Raw genomic sequence first — 22,848 nt, 5'->3', positions numbered from 1 at the left:
GTATTTACCGTCAATTAGTTTAACCTCAATCATTGGTATGTCTCTGACAGACGCGATTCCATCTAATATGTCATCTAGAACTTCTCCAATCAGGAGGCCATTTTTGAATTTGTTTGCAATAGAAACTTGAGAATATAAAATATCCGATGGCTTCACGTTGTAATATGGCATGGTGTAAATTTTCCATAAAATAAATCATAGGTAATACTTAGTTCAAATATCTGTAGTAGAATACAAATTTTCGTAATGGTTCGATTATTTTATGTACCCGATGAAAGTTCTAGAAAAGAGAATTCCCATGCAACTTATTATAACAGTTGGAAATTACATAGTTATATGATATATATGTTTATTTGTTGAATGTAATTATAGAATACAGGATTTTTTTTTTATCTAAATATAAACTATTTTATCATTTATTTAAGATATACTTAAAATGTGCATGTAGATTATTTTGACAACTGGGAATTTCGTAGTTGTCTTGTTATCTTTATACATATGCATTGTTTATCAAATTTTGATTAGTTCATACTATCTTGATCCATGGGTTTGTTAAACCAATCAAATACATGCATAATTTTCAAGTGATTCTAAATATAAATCACTGTATCACTAAGACATGTAAGATATATTTAGAAAATTAAATACAACTTTTTGAAAATGAAAGGAAATTGGTTTGACTAAGAACCATATAAATCTTCTAATGGGGAAATATATATATATATATATATTTAATTGTTAGGCAACATAATATATTAACATTTTACAGTGGAACACAAATTGACACTTATTAATGAAGATACATGTTTGCCAGAGCACGTGACGTTCTGTGTAAACTGTTATTAACTTTATAGGGAAAACGGTACTATTTATTCTGCCATAGGCGACGATACTAACATTTTCTAATTTTACCACTTTTTATAATAAAAACCTGGATAAAACAGTTATGTGTGGTGTTAGTACTTTATTACTCTATTTTAAAAATTGAAGCCAAATAGTATCATGGCCAATTTACAACGGAGCTTGTTTATGTTATCCATGCCCACCGTCATTTTGCAGCAAATTTATAAAATTTTGAAAGTCTTTTCGAATAATTCTCTAGAAAATATGTCAATAGGTTTTTAAATTTATATTGTAAAAATAAACACTGCAGTTATTCATAGATAAATAAAAAAATAGATTGTACCCTTACATCCAATCACACCGCTCCTAAGTTGACTTCCTTCACCTGTCTTGGGTACACAAAAGGCCAACCTAATGCTAGGAAAATGTAATACTACCGTTTTTCCTATATAGTTGCTTGAAATAGTATTCGGCAGCGTAAAACGTAAAATCAAATTAAGAGTTACACTAAAAGATAAATTCGTACAAAAGTTCCTGTATTTTAGCAAATGTCGTTTACCTTGTATGATGACAAACATAAACGTTGTGGGGAGTCTAAATATTGTAATCATAAAAGTTACAAAAATTATTAGATACTAAATTTTTTTTTTATTTCTGTGGTTAGATTTACACCATAAGACACGTACCTGCCCAAGTTTTATTAAATTGTCTACAAAGAATTAAACTATTTAGAATATGCGTTTTGCAGAAATTATCTCTAACACAATAAATGTCAAGTTGCAATATATTTTTCAAGATATATCATGGTTTATAAGCATTGCCTGTATATTACTGAAATAGAAGAATTAATAAGGATCATATAGAAACTAAATATCATAAATGATTTACATTTTTTAATTTCAATTTCAATTAACTTCCTTGCCAACCGAGATATTTTTGTTAAAGGTAGAACGGTAGTATTAACTTTTCGTGAACCATGTTTTTGTGTGTACTTACATAACAATATCTGAACACTGTGATTTTACCAAAAAGAAAAATCTATTGAAGTAATTTTCCTAGGTTAGGGATCAATCAGATGTTGGAATATTAATTGAAAAAAGAGTTATATACACTTTCTGTTAAGGTCGAAAAGTACTAGTGGCCTAAACTATATATAGACTAGAACACATCCGCGAAATCGCGGGAATATACAGCTTGAAAACTGTTGTAGGATGAATTTTTGTAAAGATATTATGACTGGAGAATTTCATATAAGGTCTCAAAAGCCCTCTCCCTTTTTTCCAAAGTCTGTCATGTGTTTCCTTTCTGTTAAATTCAATTATTTTTCGTGTTTCTGGCCTTATACCACAATTATTCTTTCCCTTTACTACAATGCATTTTTTGGTAAAAGTCAAATCAAATTAAAAATTTGCACCGCTTCAAATATGAAATAAATGAAACTGCTTATATACCATTATAATTCTCATAAAATGTGCTTCTATCAGTGCTTTTCCTTTTGAGAGCCCTATTTACATTCCAATGGTAGGATTTGAAGCTCGTATAAATGATTAAGTCTCATGTGAGGGGTGGTCTGAGGGGCCCTGATCCCGAAATCCCAAGCTTAAACACATGAAATCCCTAGGTGCGTATTTAAACGAAATTCATATCCCGTAATCCCGAGCTTAAAACACCCGATCCTGACGTCACGAATAAATCCTTCCTCCCTCTAATCTCTACCCTACTTTCATTTTGACCAAATCACTACTTTCACTTTCAACAATACATTTTTATGCCCCATTTATGTTTATGTTCGTTCGTTTGTCCGTCCTTCTGTCCGACTTCAGGTTAAAGTTTTCACTTTCATCAATTAATTGTTATTCCCCATTTTATGGGAATTATGTTTTCTAGTCTGTTCGTCCGTTCTTCGTTCGTCCATGTGTCCCGCTTCAGGTTAAAGTTTTTGTCGAGGTAGTTTTTGATGAAGTTGAAGTCCAACCAGCTCTAAACTTGGTAAATATGTTCCCTATGATATAATCTTTCTAATTTTAATGCCGTATTAGAGATTTTACCCCATTTCACGGTCCAATAAACACAGTAAATGATAGTGCCGATGTGGCATCCGTATACTATGGACACATTCTTGTTTCCACATGTTTTACTTAATTCAATATATATGCAATTGGTATGATCCCTTAGATAGTAAATATTTCAGAAAAAAGGTAAACAGAATACAGAGAGTCTCTGTATGTTACAGTAGTATAATCGTACGGGTGGATAAACGCGAAAACATAATTGTCTCTAAGGAGGTATAAAAGTTGTGGTTCTTGCAATCTAAACCAGGTGCTCCGCAGGGCGCAGCTTTATACGACCGCAGGGTCGAACCCTGAACAGTTGGGGCAAGTATGGACAAAACATTCAAGCGTGATACAGCTCTGAATTTGGATTGTGATCAAATTTTTGACATTACATGGTTTTTTTTTACACAAAACAAATGTCAAGATTTTACAAATCAATTAAAGATTTCTTTATTCTTTATTCTTTATTCTTTATTCTTTATTCTTCAAACTTTTTAAATCTAAAATTAATTAGTTGACACAGCATAGGTTTCTGACACAGAATGAATGTGGTCTAATGAACTTAAATGGTTTTTTTTTTTGCCTTTGAGCAATTCACTATGCTGTTGAATATTAATCCTCTCAAAAAAACGTTTGAAGAAATTTTCTTTTTTTTTATGAAATCTGAAATGAGAAAAATTTAACCCCCCCCCCCTTTTTCACATCCCCGTTTCCGTTTTTCAAAAACTGATATCAATTCAAATTTCTAATGGAGTTTGCAACAATAACTACTCTTTTAAATACATCATAAAATATTAAAATGTAAAATAAAGTGCTTGTTATCACTGAATGGTAAAGATTGGTTGGTAGTAAAAGTGAATATACATTGTTTATTGTATAAAACAATAAAAAAAACTTCATCAGCAACATTTTATATTGGCAAATTTCCAATGAAGTTTTTACATAAAGTTATTGGCAAATAAAAATAGAAAATGACATCATAGTCATGTCTGGCAATTGTCCAGCATACATATCTAAAAACATTTTAGATAAGATAAGGAAAAAAAAGCTTCATCAGCAACATTTTATATTGGCAAATTTCCAATGAAGTTAACGTTATTTACATAAAGTTATTGGCAAATAAAAATAGAAAATGACATCATAGTCATGTCTGGCAAATTTCCAACATATATTATCAACTACTATTCTATACAAAGAAAGATAACTCCAATTGAAAATTAATTGCTATTGCACAATATTGTGCAATTAGATATTTCTTGCTATTGTGCAATACTTTGCAATTGAAAATTTCTTGCTATTGCACAATACTTGATATGGAATCCTGATTTGGACCAACTTGAATACTGGGCCCATAATCAAAAATCAAAGTACATATTTAGATAAAGCATATCAAATAAGCCCAAGAATTTAATTTTTGTTAAAATCAAACTTAGTTTAATTTTGGACCATGTGGACCTTAATGTAGACCAATTTGAAAACTTGAACAAAAATTAAGAATCTACCTACACAGTTAGATTTGGCATATCAAAGAACCCATTTATTCAATTTTTGATGAAATCAAACAAAGTTTAATTTTGGACCCCCATTTGGACCAACTTGAAAACTAGGCCAATAATTAAAAATCTAAGTATATTTTTAAATTCAGCATATCAAAGAGTCCTACGGATTCAATTTTTGATAAAATCAAACTAAGTTTAATTTTGGACCCTTTGGACCTTAATGTAGACCAATTTGAAAACGGGACCAAAAATTAAGAATCTACATACATAGTTAGATTCGGCATATCAAAGAACCCCAATTATTCAATTTTTGATGAAATCACACAAAGTTCAATTTTGGACCCTTTGGGCCCCTTATTCCTAAACTGTTAGGACCCAAACTCCCAAAATCAAACCCAACCTTCCTTTTATGGTCATAAACCTTGTGTTTAAATTTCATAGATTTCTATTTACTTATACTAAAGTTATGGTGCAAAAAACAAAAATAATGCTTATTTGGGCCCCTTATTGGCCCCTTATTCATAAACTGTTGTGACCTCAACTCCAAAAATCAATCCCAACCTTCATTTTGTGGTCATAAACCTTGTTTTAAAATTTCATTGATTTCTATTTACTTATACTAAAGTTATTGTGCGAAAACCAAGAATAATGCTTATTTGGGCCCTTTTTTGGCCCTTAATTCCTAAAGTGTTGAAACCAAAACTCTCAAAATCAATCCCAACCTTCCTTTTGTGGTCATAAACCTTGTGTCAAAATTTCATAGATTTCTATACACTTAAACTAAAGTTATAGTGCAAAAACCAAGAAAATGCTTATTTGGGCCCTTTTTGGCCCCTAATTCCTAAAATGTTGGGACCAAAACTCCCAAAATCAATCCCAACCTTCCTTTTGTGGTCATAAACCTTGTGTTAAAATTTCATTGATTTCTATTTACTTATACTAAAGTTATTGTGCGAAAACCAAGAATAATGCTTATTTGGGCCCTTTTTTGGCCCTTAATTCCTAAAGTGTTGGAACCAAAACTCCCAAAATCAATCCCAACCTTCTTTTTGTAGTCATAAACTTTGTGTCAAAATTTCATAGATTTCTATTCACTTAAACTAAAGTTATAGTGCAAAAACCAAGAAAATGCTTATTTGGGCCCTTTTTGGCCCCTAATTCCTAAAATGTTGGGACCAAAACTCCCAAAATTAATCCCAACCTTTCTTTGGTGGTCATAAACCTTGTGTCAAAATTTCATAGATTTCTATTCACTGAAACTAAAGTTATAGTGCAAAAACCAAGAAAATGCTTATTTGGGCCCTTTTTGGCCCCTAATTCCTAAAATGTTGGGACCAAAACTCCCAAAATCAATCCCAACCTTCCTTTTGTGGTCATAAACCTTGTGTTAAAATTTCATTGATTTCTATTTACTTATACTAAAGTTATGGTGCGAAAACCAAGAATAATGCTTATTTGGGCCCTTTTTTGGCCCTTAATTCCTAAAGTGTTGGAACCAAAACTCCCAAAATCAATCCCAACCTTCTTTTTGTGGTCATAAACCTTGTGTCAAAATTTCATAGATTTCTATTCACTTAAACTAAAGTTATAGTGCAAAAACCAAGAACATGCTTATTTGGGCCCTTTTTGGACCCTAATTCCTAAAATGTTGGGACCAAAACTCCCAAAATTAATCCCAACCTTTCTTTTGTGGTCATAAACCTTGTGTTAAAATTTCATTGATTTCTATTCACTTTTACTAAAGTTAGAGTGCGAAAACTAAAAGTATTCGGACGACGACGACGACGACGACGACGACGCAGGACGACGACGCCAACGTGATAGCAATATACGACCAAAAAATTAAAATTTTTGCGGTCGTATAAAAACCATGATATGGAGAACGCTCTGATTGGCTTATTTATCGCTCTTATCTATCATACGACTGGTTGTTCAAACCGGAAGTCTTATCTCTGACTAAAAGTCAGTCTGATAACGGAAACAATATCCGGACACCTATTTTGTCGTTTTTCTCCCAAAATAACTCATTCTGAATAATCATAAGAATGAATGACAAATGCGACTATGCATGATACCTAAAGAGCGCAGAAAAAGAAGACAGTCATCATGCATATTCACATGAATATCTGAATAATGAAACAACTTCAGTAACCTGTGTGTAAGAAGTGGGGAAAATTCTTAAAATATGCTACTTCATATATTATTCCTTTAAAAACCAGGTTCAATCCACAATTTTCTACACTTGCTTAGACATATATGAAATGACGTCATAGAGATGATTAATTTTACCCAATTCTAAGGCAAAGACTAAATGTATGAACATTTTGGATTAATAATTTAAAAAGAGAACAATATTTTTGAAAATACCTCACTGAATGACATAAAAAAAATGTAGATTTGAGAAACCAACGACAGGATGAAGGCTTTAATACTGGATTAGTGACAAAAAGTTGTCATTGAGAGAGGCCAGCTTAAATAATTAAGACCTAATATTAGAATGGATTAACATTATGAAACATGGCACTAATTGTGCGTGGAATGACTTATAAACACACGTGATTCCTATACCATTTGAAGCGTACTCGTCACATTTCCATTGTATTTTACCAAACTTAGGTTTTACCCAATCAAGAATGCAAATTCAAATATTTCAACTTAACTTTCATAGGTATATAAAAGAAAAGGAATAAAACCATAGCAAATTACCAATTTGATATTTTACAAAGGAACAAAAATGGTTAGTAGAAAACATGCTTGCATGTTTTTGCCATAATAGATGAATTGATAGATGATTTACAATTAAATTTGTGCAGGTATACGCTTTAAATTTATGTTGTTGTAATATTGACAATAGTCAGTTTGACATTTTTGAATACAGAGTGTTTGGTATAAGCAAGCAAAAAGTTTATATGAGCTGAACATATCTTATTTTTTCCACATGTAGTCTGATAGTTGTTTTATTTTGTAAAAATTTTAATGATTAAAATGAGTGCAATCAAAACTCATAGTTTTCGGGTGATGCGTTTAAATGTTCCTTAAGTATCTTTCGCCTCTCCCTTTTGACCAGCCTTACATTTTTGTTTGCTTTCCAACTCGTTTTTCTAAATTGTTATGAAATAGATATATAAACTTCAATGTGAGGATATTATACATACATTTTTTGTTTGGTTTAGTTTTTTCATTTTCTTTGTCTGTTTGTTTTTTTTCATATTTTTGGCTTTTTTAACTTTTTTGGATTCGAGCGTCACTGATGAGTCTTTTGTAGGCGAAACGCGCGTGTGGTGTAAATATAAAATTTAATCCTGGTATCTATGATGAGTTTTATCTATCTTATTATAGAGTTTGATACCACTTATACTATCTTGCTTGCTTTACTAATACTAGTATCTGTTTAGTGAACATAAAATGATAAAATGTGTTTAATTGCCAAAGGATATTTGTCAAAATATGTCATAAAAATAGCATAAAATCAAATATAAGCAACCGTAAGGCTTGAGTCATTAAGGTAAAGTAATACATTAACATCAGATATAAAAGGCCCTACATGATTAACATAAAACACTTCAAAAAATCAAAACTAACAAATTGATTTATCATAACTAATAAACAAATACCAATAACACAAACAGTTACCAACGCCAACAGTTTTCAGACTTGAAGCAGACATAATGTAGCGGTTTTAAAAAGCTCAACCCTGCTGACCTTGGACAGCGATATCACAGCACAACATAAGAACAAGCTATTTCAGTATTTGAAATGCTTCGAATCATCAGATTCAACACGCTGACATAACAGGCAAAAAATAACAATCTAAGAGTAATCTGAGTTACTTAAAGCTAGACTAATTTAAGCCATATACAAATGTTAAATAATTCATGTTCCCTTAGACAAAAGAATTAATCAGTACAAATCCATGGGCTAATGTGACAAAACTTTAATCAGTATGCAAACATACTATATAACATTTTATCTTAAAATTCTATAGTTTGGTTTAACTTCTATAGCATAAAATTTCCATGTATATTTGGTACAGAATTTGACAATTTTACACAATGTGCAGCTTGTAAAAAGGCTCTGTTAACACAGTTTGTTAGAAAAAAAAGATGTAACATATATATGTGTCTGAGCGTTGCTTTACAATAAAATCCTAACATCTTGACAATTCAATGCCAAAACAAACTCACAATATAAGGCATCAACTTTTTTTTCTAAATAAGAATCATGTTAATTAAACCATGATATCATGATATTCATGCTTATCATAAACAATGTTCCAGAAAATTCACCCGGAATCAAATCATGTTTAACAATGCAACATACATTTCTACTGATGAACAATTATTTTCAAACTTCATATTATTAATTGATCTTTTTGGTATGCACATAATTTTTTAACTCATTATGATTATACTTTTATACAGATCAACAAAGGATCTAAATAATTGAACCTTATTTGTATATTAGTATGTGTAGGATGGAGTTTTCGTCGACCAAACAGCCTATTTGTTTCTACCAGTGATTTTTCCATAAAATTTTGTGTGAAGGTATTTCTTGATTTGAGGAACGAAATATGATGAAGAAATTGGGGGTCACAAACTTAGTTTTGTCGCTATAGCAACCTCAGTTTCTCGTTTTCCTGAATATTAACATAATATTCCTGAATATTATCATAATATTCCTGAATATTAACATAATATTCCTGAATATTAACATAATATTCCTGAATATTAACATAATATTTGCTTGTTATATAAACTCTCTAAAAATACTTTATATCAACCTACAAGCATAATTCTTGTTTCTCGTAAAACAATAGATGTGTGTCTATTCAATACAGGTTCAAGAGTTTAAGACTCATATTGTTTTGATCTTCGAAAAATTTGATTTATTTCATTCCCGCCAAAAATAAAACGTAAAATGAAAAACGTTTCAAGTATTAAAAAATATCTACCAGTGATTTCTTCATAATAATTTCAAGAAGGAAAGTACCATGTGTACTCTTCAAAATAAAGCAAAAAAAGGGAAAGAATAAAAACAAATGAAATGCAGATCGTCGCAAATTTAAGACAAAATCTACGCATGTGAAAGAATAACAAAACAAATGAAATGCAGATCGGCACAAATAAGTGAAACAGGACTTAATATTTGACGTTTTTTCATTTCTAGAAACAACGTCATACAGCTTTTATGTCACTACCAAGTTGCGTTAGTTGATTCGCATAAACAATAGGCTGTTTGGTCTTTAAGTATCAAATCCATAGTTTAATAGAAATTTAGATTGATTTAAACTATGTCAACTGATTTTCCCTATAACGTATATCTTTTTGTGCGTTATTTGCTACTCCGACCTTTATCTGTTATAAAAACTAGAAGTTTTACAAACACGTGTTTAACCATAGAAATCGTGTTTACTTCCTCTATTGGTTTAAAACAGCCTCTGTTTAAACTTGTAACTAAATTATTCATATGTGATGGTAGTTGACATTCCAACTCTAATGGTGAGTACAATATATGAAAATATTCAAATTGTGTCCATTTGAAAACCTAAAAATATGTGAATATGAGTTGTATGCTATGGAAGTTCTTTTCAGATAAAATGGTAGTCTGCTGGTATATGTAATCTACACTTTAGTCTATCTATGTTACAAAGAATGATTAAATTCGCAATCTTTTACTATTTTTACCCCATATTTAAAATTATGAGATTTTCTACTGTGACGACTTATTATCGTCAACCAGTATAATGACATAATTAAAACATAAGGAAGATTTGCCTAATGAAGAGGATTAAGTACTATATATTGAGCATATCACAAATTAAATTTGAGGCAGTTTCAATTGGAAAGATTTTCATATATCTGTAGATTTTTTACAGACCCTGTACATTGGTATATACTATTGCTCACATCTAGGACCCTGTTTACACTTGTACAAAATTGAATCGATCTTTATTTGAATCGATCTTAAAAAAGATCAGTTCGCGTTTACAGTTCACAAGCAAGATCGATCAAGATCGATCTTATTTATCCAGTGCGTTTACATTACAACATAAAAAGAACCAGTCTGACCTTATTACCTTATATTTCGTAAACAAATAATCATAAAAATAGAATATTAAAGGAAAAATGATGTAGAAAATATTTTGTTCATTGTATTTGATATGGATTTATTAATTACTATTTTGGTACATACATTACAAGTCATTAAATAAAGATATATGTGTAGACTATCACTAAAACACGCACGGTCAATGCGTTCGAAGATGACGATTTGAAGCAAAGAAATAGAACTATATAGTTGTTAATGTCTGTGTCATTTTGGTCTTTTGTGGATAGTTGTCTCATTGGCAATCATACCACATCTTCTTTTTTACATTATCGATTTAGAAGATAATCCAAAAAAAGCGGAATCTGTTTGCTTTTTTTATTACATCCATCGTTTTGAAACACGTGTGTTTTAAAAGCCGAACGTGCACAGATTTGTTTTCATATCTCAATATAACATTCATCTGAAAAAAAGATCGATCGCGATAAATCTAAGCGTTTACACCAAAACAAAGATCGATTCAAATAAGATCGATCGTTCTCAGTAAAGATCGATCTTTTTTGTTAGTGTAAACGAGGTCTTACATAAATGTAAACCATGAACTTGTGTGTCACATATTTTTCTAGAAATATATACAAAGACGAACAACTGCAAACCAGAAACGTGATTTGTTTATCTTTCCAACTGTCGACTTCCGATTTCTCGACAGTAATAAAATTAACGGTACCAATTTTCTTGCACCAGATGCGCATTTCGACAATACATGTCTCTTCAGTGATGATCGTGGCCAAAATACTTGAAATCCAAAGCTTATATAAAAGATGAAGAGCTATAATTCAAAAGGTCCAAACGTATAGCCAAATCCGTGGAAGGAATCAGAGCTTTGCATGAGGGAGATACATTCCTTAATTTATAATAATTTCTATCATTTTGTAACAGCAAATTTTAATAACACAAAAAAATCCGTATTTTCATGCCAGTACCGAAGTACTGGCTACTGGGCTGGTGATACCCTCGGGGACTAATAGTCCACCAGCAGAGGCATCGACTCAGTGGTAGTAATAAAATTAACGGTACCAATTTTCTTGCACCAGATGTCCAGTTATTTTTCAGAGTAATTCCTTGAATTAACAATGCTCCAACAAAGTGAGAATACTTTCATTGATCACAACATGAGTTATAAGATCAGTAAGTTTACCTGTTGTATCGCGGTTAATGAATGCAGGAGACCTTTATACTGTCGACGCAACTGAGCTCGCTTAAGTAGCTCACGTGATAAGCGAAGTGTTTTGTCTGGGTTTTTTCTACCTTGATCTTTATCTTCGAAAAGAATGAATGAGAAGAAGAAAAAGTAAAATCATAAAAATTTCGAACAAAGAAATGGAGTCTCTAAACAAATGGAGAAATCAATATCTGATACCCACAAACGAATTGAAAACAGTCTGGACTTGGTACTTGCATTTCATTATGTATACACTAGTAGATTAAACATAGTTCTTTAGCTAACTAAACCTCTCACATATATGGCAGTCGCTTCAAATTGTGTGATTTGAATATTGGTAATATTTTGTTCCTTCAAATTTATCACTATACATACGCCATACATAATTAATATATTTATCAATTTTTTATTTTGTTCCTAAATCATTTGTAAATGGCTATATGCTGGAATGGTTAGAGGCAGCATGATTTCTCTAATATCAAAATCTCATTGATAAAAGTTAAGGTATCACAAATAAAATGAGGTGAATGGAATGAACTAATATATGGGAGATTGTTTGATTGATTAATTGATTGGTGGTCTTAAACAAAACTTTTAGTATTCTGTACTATAATGTTAATGACAGTTTTAATAAGAGAAAACGGAAGACCTTTGCTTGCAAATTAAAAAAGCCAAAAATTGGCCGGTTGATATGGTAAGGGTCATTGTAATGTAAAAATATGCTCTCATTTACAGGAAGCTGGTTAATTTCTATATAAACCATATTTCTCATAATAATAGCAATCATCACAAGTCCAATAGTATTTTTGATACTTGCCTACTTTTAATTATCGTTTATCATCCTAAAAATGTAGCTATCTTTTTTTCTATGTCGTTAGGTACAACTTTTATTGTGGTATGACCCACATTTTATTTGATGTGAGTTTGTTATTGTTCAAAGCCTAGCTTGTCTGGTTATTTTTCTTAAGTTCGTGGATTGATATACATTCCTTTGACGAACAGCTAATAATAGTACCTCGTCAAAATACGTTCGGAAATTCCCACATTACTTCATATCCCTTATACTTACCTGTATTTAAATCATTACATAAGAACTTAAGTGTTTAATTGTATACCAATCAAATTGTACGCTTATTCTATGCTCTAGCTAAACAAGGTTGACGATAAATTTATATCTTGTCACAGATATCAACCGCCGATATGCAATCTAAAGATCAAAAATTTGAAACCAAATTGAAATAAATCAGAATATTCTTCAAATTAGTCAAGGTGATGGTAATTTGTAGAATATTCTGAACTCAAATAAATAATCATTTACAACTAAATAAAAAAAAATCAATTCATTGGTTTAAAAAGATCAAATCAAAGATTCTTGTTGCATGTTCTGCTTTAGAAATTTAGTTCTTCCTAAGACTGAGTAAAAGTATTATGACCTTCTTGGTCGCTTTACTTCAAATAAATGATACAACTGTTGCACTGCAGTCGTCTTTCATATCTTAACTTTAACCTATATTTTAATAATGAAGCTTGGTTGAAAACTAAAATTTATGAAACAGATGTAACAGTATGTCTTAATATGTGTTATAGTTGATGTGATATGCAAGAACTTGTGTGTCCTACTGTGAATTCCCTCCATAGAAAATTGCTGATTAAAACTCATCCAATCATTTTACTGATTATATTGTAAGTTAATTTGTTGTCTTTAAAAATTTTCAGACTACGTCATGACTTGATTGTGTTCGATATCTCTTATACTTAGCAATTTTAGCTTCATAAATGCTGATTTATTCCTCATATATGTATGACAGATATAACGACATAATACTCAAATCGCACCCAGTCAAATTATCACCCGTTTAACAAAAATATCAGTGATAATCCTTTATGTTTTATTAGAGACTTAATTATTTGTCTTTTTATTACTTTTCCACGTCATTCAACAAAATTTAATGTATTCATATATACACAAAACGTTGATTTTTTTATGTACTTAATGAAGTATTCAATAGAAATACTAAATTTTCATAATGCCCGCGTCACACTGTCCCGATTTTTATATACGATGGACACCCGAATGCGAAAATTGTAAGTTCGTACGAAGTTGGTCCTGATCTCGTTAAAATACCAAAAAGTGACCGAAGCAAGTACGATCAATAACGAAGTCTATACGATGGTGCCGAAATTATATACGATAGCAAAAGATGGACATACGAAGGTTAACGGAAGACGGGCATTTAAGCTTCTATCTCAGCCGAAGTCTACACGATGGATCACGAAGGCTACACGATGGATTACGAAGGCTACACGATGGATTACGATGATGGTGCGATGGCCATACGATGTCTAAAAGACGTGGTGTACAGCTTACGATGCATTTAAATGATATGCCGAAGGCATCACGCGGTCACAGTTGCAGTTGTAATACAAGGCAATATTACCCTTGTGAACACTCTAAAACCAATATGCTTCAAAAGATTTTAACCACATTTGGTATATTGTTCCTCCTTGTATTAATGATCTGACATTTTTTACGTTCAATGCCAAAGGTCAAGGTCATGCAGATGGACTTGTTTTTTCTCCTTGAAATAGCATAATACACAGGAAATTGGATGCTCATTTTTTTACCTGCTGGTTCTAAAGACAATATTAAAGGTATTTCCAGTTACTGAATGTTTTGGTTGATTTCTAAAAAAAAAATAGTTTATGTATCAAATATAAATATTCAATTTACCATTTTCTGCATGTGTCATATACAAATATAGTGTCCATATTTGTCCCCAATATATTACATACGAGGGGATGCCACGCTCGGCATTGCCTTGTTTGAACTGTAAAATGTTTGCACTAGTCTGAATAATCACCCATAATTATGCCCATGTTTCCTGATCTATCTTAAAGGTAATGTAATGGGTTCGTTGATCCCTTTTATTCAAAAAGAGCTCTTTCCAGGAGAATATCATAATAATAAAGACAAAAGGAAAGATGTGGGGAAAGCAAAAAATGCGGCAAAATATGACATATAGAAAACAAAATGGTTGTGGAGTAAACATTCGTGTGACAACAACTCAGACGATACATAAAAAATCAGAATTATGAAGAAAAAGTTGGTTTCCCTATATACGTGTACCTGTAGTGTTGGTGTACGAGGCGCGTTTATGATTTTCATTATGTTACTTGATATGAAAAATTGACAAAAAATAATATTTTACTTGTAAAAGTAAATCCTGAGCCTGTAATAGCTGCTCTTTTTGTTCCATTTGAATTAATAGAAACAAAGATGTAGCCTTTCTTGTTCTCATAGAATCATATGATATGAGCTCCATGTTTTGTGAACGTATTTCTTAACTGTCGTATTAGACTGACCAGTGTATATCGCGCATGGCACTTTAAATGTAGTATAGCGCGAAAATTAACTTACATTTAGCTGGATTTATTGCCGTCGTATTTCCATCTTGTCGCCTTCGTACTTTTATTAGATGGCAACACGACGGGATTACGACGTCTTCACGAAGTCGTGTTACCATCGTAAGACCTTCGGGTAGCTTCGTGGTTCATTCGTGTAGACATCGTAATGTCAAAACTGCCCGATGGAAACGATGGAAACACGAATGCAATGCGATGTTCAAAGTTGCATTCCCGGTGACATTACGATGGTGAGGATGGTGATACGAACTCAATACGAACCCTCAACATCGGACGCACCTTCGGGGATTTTTTAACATGTTAAAAAATTTAAAACCCTTCCCGAAGTTTTCCCCGAAGGCTAGAAAAAGTGGCCGATGGTTCTACGATGGTTAAAGATGGCACTACGAATAGCCAGATCTGGATACGATCAGTCCAGATTTTGAAAATTTCCATAACCGTGTTGCCATCGGCGTAAAAAATCGGGACAGTGTGACGCGGCATAAAGGTTGCCATACAACAGCCACAAAAACTCAACTTTAGATATGAGCATTTTAAATATAAAACTAGCGTTCATTTCTTAAAAAATGAAAAAATAAACAGGGACTATTGTCGAATTGTTTTTCATATTTGGTGAAATAAAACAATAATCAGTTATTCGATTTTTCCGTATGTGAATTTAGTAACATTTGGGAATTGGGAATTTATGAAATTGGAAATATGTCAAGGAGACAACAACCCGACCAAAGAGCAAATAACAGCCAAAAACCACCAATGGGTCTTCAATGCAGAGTGAAAATCCCGCACACGGAGTTGGGTCTCAGTCGGATGCAATTTGGGTACTCCCCATTACAGAATCATGGATTGTTTCGAGGTCGATTCGAACCAATTTCTCTATGATCCAATATGACTTCAAAATTTATTTGGTGAAGTTGTATGGGAAAAAAATAATAATCTACAAAATAAACACAGAATAAAAACTGTTGTGTGTCGTCGATAAACGAAGGCTAAAAAACTGTCAAAATAGGTGCAATATGGGTACCCTCCCGTACAGTGATTTATGATCTTTTCCTTTATAAATCACATTTTTTTTTATAGAAAATAGCATTATATTTAATAGTTGGAAATGAATCCAAACAAGAACTTGTGATGTGTTTGCTTGGCTAGCAATTTTTAAAATTCTTGCATGACAATCTTAACTTATAAAGGTTAAATATTTTCTTTAAGTACGATTAAAAATAGCCCATTGAATCATGTGCCGATGAATACTATTCTATTTTCTGCTTAACGGTCATCCTGATTAAAATATTTATATTTCGATTAAGTATGTCAAGGTTTTTAAATTTTGATATAGTCATTCACAAAAGCAACCAATGACGATTAAAAGGGCGACCTTTCTATAGATTTCATCATTGATACACTATTTCCTTATCTTATGTACTATATTCCTCCCTTTTATTGACATTTTGTCTCATTCACATTTCTTGCTAATTTCCTTTTGAATTTACATTGTCGTATTTTGTTTAAAAAGAGGACTTCCTATATGTGTACATCTTGATGGAGTTCTTATTATAGATTTGATAGTAACAAACAATGCAATTTTGTGAGAGTTGAAAAATAAGTAAATATCGCTATCCTCAGTTCCCGATGATATCCTTAAGCCCTGATGTTAGTACTTCGGCGCAACATAATTCTATAATGAACCTGTCTTATATTGTTTTTTACAAGTTTTAATTATAAAAAAAGCTAAGGTTTCAACTCTCAGTCAAAGTTAACCTTAGATGGATAAGTGTTCATCATTGATATCCAAATATTTAGCATTACGCGTTCATTATGATGGTCAATCCAGAAAAGCACTTTCGACTCATAAAATTTATAAAAGTGTTTCTATCCATTTTTTAAATTATGGATATAATTTGTTATTCATCCTCCAAATACTCAATAACACAAACTAAACTAAACTCAAGGAAAAACATATATTGTTTCACAAGTTGCACTCTGTCGTGTTGCAAATGGTTAGTTCAAATAATGTATTATTCCTATTGGATAATTAAACGATTAGGAACATAACAAGGGAACGATCAAAACTCATATTCCAAAGAAAGACTGACAAAACATGTTAATGTTCATATCATTGCAAAAGGTAGGTATGTAATTGTGTGTGATTTAACAGATCTTTGGAATGTTTTGGTGTTTTAAAAATTCTGATTGACACCACCCCTTACGTATGTGGATAAATGTCTCCCCCTTTTTTTATTGATGATAGGATAGTCATTCTTACTGTAGACATAATATTTGTTTAAATTTGTATATTTAGTTTTTGAAAGGACAATTCCGTTCTGATTTCCAAAATTAGCACCATTTACATGTACATATGATTTTTGTTGGAACGGGCGCATCTAATGATATTGAAAAACAAAAACAAAAGGAAGAAAAGTGTTTCTTAAAAATAAAAAAAGGCAATTATTATTAGTCTTCAAACTCAAAATATATATATTCTGAGGTTGTCTGTGATATATTCCACCTTTGTTTTGATTAATTTACCCTAATGTATTTTGATGTAGGCACAACAAAGATATTTGTCCCAAAAGTGTGTGTTAGTGTGCACTTCCTTGTTTAGTTCGTTGGATATAAGGTCTGCATAGTACCTGTGAAAGAGGGACGAAAGATACCAAAGGGACAGTCAAACTCATAAATCTAAAACAAACTGACAACGCCATGGCTAAAAATAAAAAAGACAAACAGAAAAACAATAGTACACACGACACAACATAGAAAACTAAAGAATAAACAACACGAACCCCACCAAAAACTAGGGGTGATCTCAGGTGCTCCGGAAGGGTAAGCAGATCCTGCTCCACATGTGGCACCGTCGTGTTGCTTAAGTGATTACAAATCCGGTAAATAGTCTAATTCGGTAGGTCATATTCATGAAAGGGAAGGGGATTGTAGTTACGACGTAAGGAACATATCCGATATCATTTGTGAAACGGTTATTCCATAACGGTCAACCAACTCGTGATGGCGTCCGTAAAATTTACGAAGGGATGATTTCAACTTCACCATTTGGAACTCTTGGTTTAATAGCTTCCTTGTGAGCAGCAAACCTCTATCAAGAAAATCATGATAGGAAATGCAAGCACGGGAATATCGTATCAATTGGGAGATATATACCTCGTATGCAGGTGCTGCTGGAATGTTGCTACTTAGAAATGAAAAGTTCACAATTGGAAAGCTGAAATCATCTCTTTTGTCGTAAAGTTTTGTTTTCAACCGACCCTCATTGTCAATTTCTAGATTTAAGTCAAGATATGAAGCCGACTTAACTGTATCTGTAGTATCCTTTATCTCTAGTTCGATTGGATAGATGCGTTCCACATAGTCACCAAATTTTGAATTGTTTAGTGAAAGAACATCATCTATATAGCGGAAAGTAGAGTTAAAGGATATTGCTAACTTCTTATTTTTCTTCCTAAGAAGTTCCTGCATGAAGTCAGCCTCATAATAATAAAGAAACAAGTCGGCGAGTAGAGGGGCACAGTTTGTTCCCATTGGAATGCCTACAGTCTGTTGAAAAACACGTCCTCCGAACGTAACAAATATGTTGTCAATCAAGAAATCAAGCATCTTGATAATATCAGTTTCAGAGAATTTTTTGTTTGAATCAGAGTGATTCTTTACAAAGTAGGATTTATCCCTCCCTAAGACAAGATACTTGTATCTACGTTGGCTATTCTTTTTTATGAAGCAAAGTAATATCAACTCTTTCAATTTGTCTTTTAGTTTGGAATGTGGAATACTTGTGTACAGGGTAGAAAAGTCAAATGTTTTAATACTGTTACAAGATGAAAGAGAGTTAGATTGTATGTACTCTAAAAGATCTTTTGAATTTTTAAGTATCCACATCTGATTCACGCCACCTCTAGAATAGGCAGTTTCACAATAACTTTGAAGCCCGTCTTTGATTGCTGATAAAATAGATGTTAATAATTTAGAAAGAGGTTTCGTGGAGCACTTGGAAGACCCAGTAATATACCGTTGTTTGTAAGGACACTTATGTAGTTTAGGTATCCAATACAGTGATGGAAGATCCAGTTCTTCATCTTTGGTTGAAATTCCAAAGGAACATAGAACAGACCTATGATTATCCAGGATTTCCTCTTTGGTAAGTGTCGTGAGGGTATATGAAACACTTCCGTATTGTAGTTTATTTGTTGAATAGGTTGTCATGGATATTTTCGTTTTATTCGTAAGTATTGTAGTTTTCTTATTTAGAAATTAAATATTGTTTTGAAGTTTAAAGGTTTGAAACCTATTTGCTTCTATAAAAAGTAACTTTTAGATCCTGGTATGTAATTCTATAAGACTATGTTTGTGTAAGAATGGTGTAATCTTTATTATACTGTATGTTATCATCAACCGACTTTTGTTTTAAACCAACCTGATTTTTGTTAGTGTTTTTCATCTTAAGTTTAACAAATGATTCAGATTTAAAAGATCATTCAAGCTGTAAAGACAGACAAGCCGTATGTATATAGTGTAATGTTACATGTTATAAATACTCGGTTATGAAAATAAATAATAAGAAGCCTATTTAGATAAAAATGAAAGTAGAAAAACCAAATGCAATATAAACTGATGGGGGTAAGTGCTTATCCTTTATCTTTGAAATAAAACGTTTTTGAATATCCATATATTTATGAAAACTCTATAAATTAAAACAGTCTGAGTAAACTTTATTATTCTGAAGGTATAATGAAAAAATACCATGTAAGATGTACTTATATTATCCCTAGAATATATATTCCTGATTATCCAGACAATACTTTTATAGTACATATAAATGTTTGTCGCCAGGAGTCCTGCCCTTTTTCATTATGTATTTAGTCTTTAAAAATTTTCAATATTGTTCGATCCCAATCCATTAACCATATATATTTGAATTGCTATGATATGAAATGCGTTTCGTCTACAAACAACTTATCTGCTGTGTTCGAATCAAACGAAGTAACAAGGCCAAATAAAGTAAAAAGGTGGAGAGCATTCGTGGACCAAAACTTCATAAAATCTGTGAGGTAGAAAAGCCTTAGTATTTCGAAAATAATACTTACGGATGTATCAAAGTAAATCATTCAATCTATGATTATTACCATATTAATGATAATCCATGTCAACACACAAGTCCTGACTGCAGGGATTGTGATACTCTCTCATTCATCCAGTGCATAAACATGATTTGTGTGTGTTGTTTTATTTTCATTACAAGAGTGATAGTGGAGGCATACGCTTTTAGTGTACTACAAGTTTCAACTAGTTTTCAAGAAAGTCGTATGCATTAACTTCATAAAAATCTCTTTGAAAAGATGAATTACTGCGGCACACTAATTTCAATGATAAAAAATTGTCCACCATATTATTTTAGGTTATAACTAGAGTTTAAAAATCTGAAACTATCATAAAATGGAAAATGATTGTACACAATTTGGAAATAAATCTATACACAACGCTAATATATTTAATAAACAGGACATTCATTTTGACCATGTTTAAAGCAAAATGTTTACTACAAAAAATATTGTTGATAGAAATAAAGATCTAACAATAGTTGTTTTGGTGGATAGTTTTCTCACTAGAAATCATATTTTTTTTAAATCATAAATTTCTGTAGAAAGTACCAATTGACAGATTTCCATGTTTGATTCTTCCTTATTGCATTAATATTTTTATCATTATTAAGTTTGTGTTATTTTTATTTTCATACATCCGTAAGTATAAAAGTTAAGTTTTGTTTAAACTTTGAAAAATGTTTTATTATTCCCGCGAGATATCAAGTTTAAGAATGAGACTGTAAAAGTGTAATACGTCTTGAACTCAAAGTATAAAAGATAAAAACAACAATTCATAAATTTCATACAGTCAATACAAAGGTTTGTGATCTACAGGTTTTTTTCTCGTTGATTTGCTGTTTTATATACAAAAGTCCGTTTATTCCAGTTTGTATAATGAAATGTTTTTATTGCTGTATTTGGCAAAACCTTTAGAATTTTTTTATCCTCAATGTTTTTCTACTTCGTACTTTATTTGATTTTTTTATTATTATTATTAAAGCATCACTAATGAGTCTTTTATAGTCGAAACGCGCGTCTGACGCACATATAATATTACAATACTGGTATCTAGGATGAGTTTATTTAGTATCATTAAACTTGCTTGGAAAAACATCGAATAAAATCAAGAATATAATATAAAAATTCGGATAAACTGTCATATCCTTTCTGCTTAGTGTTTTCGTTAAAAAAAAAAAAACAACCTGAAACTATTATAATTTAATAGGTTAAAAATATAAAACAACACGTTTAATAATTTATTGCGTCCGAAGCGCTTTTCTGGATTTACCTTCATCAGGAACGCTCAAAGCCAAACATTTGAAATCCGAAGATGTATAAGTACCGAAATCGTTGAAGAGCTATATGTTAAAAATACCTAAAATAAATAGCCAAATTCATCTAAAGCCAACTTTGCCTGAGGGAGTTGAAACCTTAGTTTCATAATAATTTCAAAATTTATAAACGGACAATTTTAGTAAAGTTTGTTTAATCATGTCAGTACCGAAGCACTGACTACTGAGTTGATGATACCCTCGGGGACTGATAGTCCACCAGCAGAGGTATCGACCCAGTGATGTAAAAATATAAAACAACACGTTTAATAATTTATTGCGTCCGAAGCGCTTTTCTGGATTTACCTTCATCAGGAACGCTCAAAGCCAAACATTTGAAATCCGAAGATGTATAAGTACCGAAATCGTTGAAGAGCTATATGTTAAAAATACTTAAAATAAATAGCCAAATTCATCTAAAGCCAACTTTGCCTGAGGGAGTTGAAACCTTAGTTTCATAATAATTTCAAAATTTATAAACGGACAATTTTAGTAAAGTTTGTTTAATCATGTCAGTACCGAAGCACTGACTACTGAGTTGATGATACCCTCGGGGACTGATAGTCCACCAGCAGAGGTATCGACCCAGTGATGTAAAAATATAAAACAACACGTTTAATAATTTATTGCGTCCGAAGCGCTTTTCTTGATTTACCTTCATCAGGAACGCTGAAAGCCAAACATTTGAAATCCGAAGATGTATAAGTACCGAAATCGTTGAAGAGCTATATGTTAAAAATACCTAAAATAAATAACCAAATTCATCTAAAGCCAACTTTGCCTGAGGGAGTTGAAACCTTAGTTTCATAATAATTTCAAAATTTATAAACGGACAATTTTAGTAAAGTTTGTTTAATTAAAGTTGATGAAATCTTAATAACAGTAGTAAATCTAATAATGGTAGATAAAACAATGCTTAAGTGGTATAAGCATGAAAAACATATTTTCACCCGAATTCTGCAAAATTTTTTTCCGTTCAATTTTCACAAACAATCGACATAACATTGTCCACGATTTCATTTGTTAATGGTTTTTAGATTCAGACATACCAAATCTAATATTTTTATAATCTATTCATAGAATGGGAAAGGTTAAGTATACTAATGATTTGCAGTTTATTTCGTAATAACACATAACATACCAACAAACAAATGTCTGTATAAAGGGTTTATATTTAGATAAAAAAAAAAAAAATATGTAAAGTATTATTAAAACAATCTTAAACGCTGGAATTGAGATGCAGAGTATACCGAAAGGACATATACACTCATAATTTTATTAAAGACAAATGCAACGTAAAAAATGTTCATCAGTGTTACTGTCTGCCTAGGCCGCTGCAGGTAA

Source organism: Mytilus galloprovincialis, chromosome 9 (assembly GCF_965363235.1).
Source record: "Mytilus galloprovincialis chromosome 9, xbMytGall1.hap1.1, whole genome shotgun sequence".
In the NCBI taxonomy this organism is placed as follows: Eukaryota; Metazoa; Mollusca; class Bivalvia; order Mytilida; family Mytilidae; genus Mytilus; species Mytilus galloprovincialis.
Note: the sequence above shows the minus strand (reverse complement) of the source record.